Below are 6,000 nucleotides of genomic sequence, written 5' to 3' on the forward strand. Positions count from 1 at the left end.
AGTAAAAAGGAAGTGTGGCACCCTGTAATAACAGCATGTGTGCAAGGTATACATGTTAAGTGTTTACTGGACAATGGTAGAGATTTGAATGGTATTTCACAGGCATTTTTTGAATCTATTAAGAACACAGAGAGTATAGTAGTGATGCATGTTTCTGGAATAAAAAATTATTGGTGCTACTGGTAAGCTATCAAAGAGTGTCTGCTTGTGTCTGTATATGTGTGGATGGATATGTGTGTGTGTGTGGGAGTGTATACCCGTCCTTTTTTCCCCCTAAGGTAAGTCTTTCCGCTCCCAGGATTGGAATGACTCCTTACCCTCTCCCTTAAAACCCACTTCCTTTCGTCTTTCCCTCTCCTTCCATCTTTCCTGACGAAGCAACCGTTTGTTGCGAAAGCTAGAATTTTGTGTGTATGTTTGTGTTTGTGTTTGTTTGTGTGTCTATCGACCTGCCAGCGTTTTCGTTCGGTAAGTCACATCATCTTTGTTTTTAGATATATTTTTCCCACGTGGAATGTTTCCCTCTATTATATTTTCTGTAGACTTAGTTAGACATAAAAGAGAGTGTGCAAATATAGGGTATTTTGTCTGATTTTTTTCATGTACTGTGGTGGGAGAGAACCACATCCAAGGGAACTGATAGCATTGCATTTCCTAACTGCCACTTGGACCTGTTGAAGGCGTGGACAGATTGGTGAGAAAACGTGTTAAAGGTCATTAAAAGTTTAAAAGTGATTGTGAAAAATACTAAACATTGGAAGTGAAATTCTCAGTCTATTTCAACCCATGAGGATTTATTTTTTTACAGCAAGACAGGACTTGTATCAAATGATATGTATCTTTAAATGTAATCTTTGCTTACCCAAAAAGGACTCCACGTATGATGAAGACACCTAAATTTTACTAAAAGTATAACTTGTAGATATTTTGTGCAAATGTACAACACATTGTATGTAAATGTGCAAATGTACAACACACTGTTTGTAAATATTTTATGTGGGGATTTTCATATGGCCAGATCACATAAGTATAAATTTGAAAAAAACATATGTACTGTGGTTTTGATAAAATTTCTTATGTAATATTTTTTTGTACAGAATTTTAACCCACTGTCTGGGGTCACCTGAGGTCACTTAATTGCCCAGTTAGCTATTTGCAATATCTATCTGTTCAATCCAATGAGGGGGTGATGTGCCGTTGCAAGCTGGGATATTTTTACTTCCCTTCTTGTTTTGCCATCTGCCTCCTTAAAATTCATTTTTTCACTTTTTAAGTAATTACCATTAACATACATGAGTATAATCTGAATCTTCACAAAAGTGAAAGGTTGGCCCTCAGTTTTAAAGAATATAACACAAGATCTAATTTTGTGCTTAGTTTTAGGTATGTAATTTTGATTTTCTAATTTATTTTGACTACTCCCAGTTAGTATCTTTTATTATAGGGTGAAATCAGTACTTGTTTCATAACTTAAATTCTATTGTTGGTGTATAAACAAATATAAATTCTATACTAATTATAAACATTTGGAAGATGAACTAATAGTTTTCTTAAAGTATTTATTTGGCTCTATTTGAAAACATGTTAGCAAAGTCAGCCCTTAATTAATTCCAAAGTAAATAAAAGTTTTGCCAAAAGTATTATTGGCATAACTATATATGTTAATTTCATGATTTAAACAGATAATTCAGCTTAACCCTTGTAGTAGAAGAAACTGTTAAAAAGAACAAATTTTTCGATGTATACAGTTAATCAAATGAGTTAAGTTTTAATTGTAATTTCTGTAAATTAAACTTCAAATGATGTTTAGTTTCAACACCTCTTATTGTGAGGATATATAAGACCCTGAATTTTGGTCCTGAGACAGTCAGTCCATGGCCGAGTTTCAGACGAGAAACCTGTGTTGGTTAGAACAACAACAATGCTTCAACTTAACTGTGAAATAAGTGATACACAATTAGGCTGTGTGTTAAAACAATGACAGTGTTTCCTCCATACATACCTTTCTGTTCTTCAAGAACTGTGAACTTTGTGGTTGGGGTTTTACTGCTTATGTGTGGATGTTCGCCTGAAAACTATTAATGAGTTTTATCGAAAGTTAAACAATAGTGCACTGGCCATATTAAATGTGTATATGGGGGGTTGTGAAAAGTGAAAGTAAACAGCTGTATAATGCAGATGTGCACCTGTTGGCTACATCATTTACAGTAGACAGTACTGCACTTCCACCCCTTATTTATTCAGCCAGAACATTGACACCAAGGACAGCAAACGAAGAAATAAAGAAGGCAAACATCGTGAGACCTGCCATCTCTTCAGTAATAGTTCAGAGACTGTAGATATGAAACTGTAATTCTAAAGAAGGGCCCTTTGTATTATTATGAGAAATACAATTGTAAAAAACCATTCAATGGACAAAAATGCTACCATATTTCCCCCCTTTTTTGTTTTATGATGTAATCTTGTTCTGCAAATATGACCAGTATCAGCAATGAGTAAAACAGGTAAATGGTGTGCTGTGGTAACACTTTTGGTGGTGATAAAACTCACTTTCAAATGAACTATGATATAAAGCATCAGAATATGAGATTTAATACAGTTTTACACAAACTGAGTAAGATAGTAATTGCTGTTATTTTGCAGTTTACTTTGTAATTCAATTCATATTTCACAAAGCACTTATCTATAATTTAGAAAAGAGTTCTGGAACAATATGTATTAACAGCCATATATTTTCAAAGAAAAATAAAAAATATACATTGTCACTTATTCCTCTTGCAAGAGTCCCCTTACATAAATTCCAGGAATAGCAATGGAGGTTTTCTGTATTATAATGTTCAGAAGTTTATGCTATTTTTTTTAATGTGGTGGGTTACCTGTGTGTTGAGTAAGATAGTAATTGCTGTTATTTTGCAGTTTACTTTGTAATTCAATTCATATTTCACAAAGCACTTTTGGTCGTAAATATGGCTGCAAACTGAGCAGAGTGACTAGTAAAGTAAAGTAAATGAAATAATTAAATAATGCTTTCCTATACTTCTGTTTATGTGAATCCAACAATGGAAAGTCCAGGTTGGAATATCAACAATTATGAAAAGGATAGATTGCTGTTCACCATAAAGATGACACACTGAAATGCAGACAGGGACAACAAAAAGACTGTTACACACTGAGCTTTCAACCAAAGGCTTCTTCAGAAAAGAAGGAAAACACAACCACATTCACATAAGCAGGCACTCCTCAAGCACCCATGTGTTTTCCTTTTTTTTCTGAAGAAGGCTTTGGCTTAAAGCTCAATGTGAAACAGTACTTTCGCAGTGCCTGTCTGCATCTTGAAGGGTTATCTTTATGGTGAGTTGCAATCTATCTGTTTTGACTGATTATTTCATGTGTTTCCCTAACCCTCAATCTTACAAAAATGTATTTTATGCGATTCCAAACATCCACATGATGCTACATGACAGAGGATGGCATGGTGGCTAGTCAACATTGAGCAGACTTCAGGGCTTGATCACATATTAAGAACATGGCGACAGATTCAAGTGTTCGTAATATTCCTGTGCGCGAAAATTACAGCTCCGTAGTGAAAAACAGTCATTATGTGAATGATAATGGTGTTACAACAAAATTAAATGAACGTATTATCAGCCTACAGAAAATTGTCGAAGTGCTTCGTAAAGAAATTTCATGGCTCAAGAAAGAAAATTATGATCTCCGATCAAAACAAGGTACGTGCTACACGCGGGACTCGGTGCAAAACATTTCGCCTGCTTCCAAAAACTGGAACAAAGCTACGTTTAAAAACAACCAAGCTACGTTTAAAAACAACAAACAAGAAGTGTTAAATCGTGTGAACAATGACCGCAACGTTAATTTCGTGCATGAAAACTCGTTTGAAGTACTCGCAATTGTAGACAGCGAGGGTAAAACGAGCCGTTACGAGTCGCTTGGGAAGAAAAGCATTCAAGATAGTAGGCCTAAAACCACTAGTGAACAGTCTAAACACATCAAAAAATCTCGAAACAGCGATAAAGTGTCGTATGAACCTCATGAGACAATACTGGTACAAAATGCCCTTGAAGTACGTCACAAAATACCGATACAAACAGACACTCAAACGAAAAACATTGTAACAGATAACTCGCACAATAAAATACTCATGCTTTCAGATAGTCATGGCCGTGGACTCGCAAAGAAAATTAAAGAGAAAACTAATAAAAGTTTGTGTAGCATAGTAAAACCTGGAGCCCCACTAGCGGAAATAATAAAAACGACTGAATCTAGAGAGGTTAAAAATCTACACGATAAAGACTGTGTAATACTCATCGGAGGTTCAAACGATATATATAAAAATGAAACTGCAAATGCTACACGTTATCTTAAACAGTGTCTGACGAACCTCACGCATACAAATGTGATAATCGTGAATACACCACATCGGCACGATCTGGATAACCAATCATGTGTAAACACAGAAATACAAAAAGCCAACTATCAGTTTGCCAAAATCTGTAGACGTTTTAAAAATGTTAAATTTGTTAATATAAATAATATAGGTCGTAGATTCCATACACAACATGGACTACACTTAAACAGTATTGGGAAAGAATATCTGGCGAACATGATAATGAAGGAATTAAAACTACTTCAAAACACCTTCAACACAAAAACAACTGTTATACCACTATCAGTAATAGAACATTCCACAGTACAAGAAAAATCAACAAAGGCAGTCATCTCGTCAGCAGCAGAACTGACATCAGCAGAACCTTCACCACCACCACCAACAATAAGAACAGGAGACACAGCAACAGTGGGACAGACAACAGCAAAGCCAACAACAGCAGTAGCACCAGAAACGACAGTACCAATGGAGAAGCCACCAGCTAAACCACACCCCATCAGAAGGAGCCAGAGGACAAGAAAGTACATCACTCCAAAGGAGAATTTTTTATGGTTCAGCACCAAGAGGAGAAAAAAACTGGGACAAACTGGCGCAAAGCATCAGTCACTGTCAACAAAATGCAAACAAAAGATACAGGCAAGGTAAGCTGTGCTCGTTTCTCAGTCTTTCATCAAAATATACAATCTATCAGAAACAAAGTGCAACAATTAGAAGTGGAATTACAAACTTTAAACAGTTCAGTCACTTGCATTACTGAACATTGGTGTAGAGGAACTGAAATAACATTAATAAATTTGAACTCATATATACTAGCATGTCATTATAGTAGAACCACCATTAGAGGTGGTGGATCATGTATATATGTTAAGCAAGGAATTGCCTATAAAATTAGAAATGATATTAATTCTGTAAGTGAGGAAAAACACATAGAAATATCAGCCATAGAGATAAGCAAGACAGATGAGGCACAAAGGTTAACTATAATATGTATTTACCGTTCACCCAGTGGTGATATAGATACTTTCACTGCAAAACTAATCCAGATTCTAGACATGGCTTCGAATCCTAAAGGGAAGGTTCTCATTTGTGGAGACTTAAATATAAACACACAAAACCCAGATAGATTCTGTAACTCATTCTTGAATATATTGCGCTGTTATAAGTTATCACCATTAGTTAACAGAGCCACGAGGATAGCCAAAAACTCATCATCAACTATTGATCACATCATCACAGACATAGATAAAGAAAGTTGTGAAATTATTGTAGATAACCTTGGCCTTTCTGATCACTCCTGTCAAATCCTAAAATTAAACATAAATATAGACAATACAACTAAAACATACACATACAGAAGGGTTTTCTCCAAACCAAACAGATCAGAATTTGCCAAGCAAATAAACAGTATAACTTGGGAAGAAGTGTATGCTGAAACTAGTGTAAATAAGAAATTTTCTAAATTCATGTCACTATTTAAACTCAGATTTGATGAAGCATTCCCAAAGGTGCAAACTGCAGTACACTCACACAAAAGAAATACCTGGGTGACCAAAGGAATAAGGAAATCCTCAGCAACACTCAAACAACTGAACAGG

The sequence above is a fragment of the Schistocerca americana genome, chromosome 2 (genome assembly GCF_021461395.2).
Source record: "Schistocerca americana isolate TAMUIC-IGC-003095 chromosome 2, iqSchAmer2.1, whole genome shotgun sequence".
Taxonomy (NCBI): domain Eukaryota; kingdom Metazoa; phylum Arthropoda; class Insecta; order Orthoptera; family Acrididae; genus Schistocerca; species Schistocerca americana.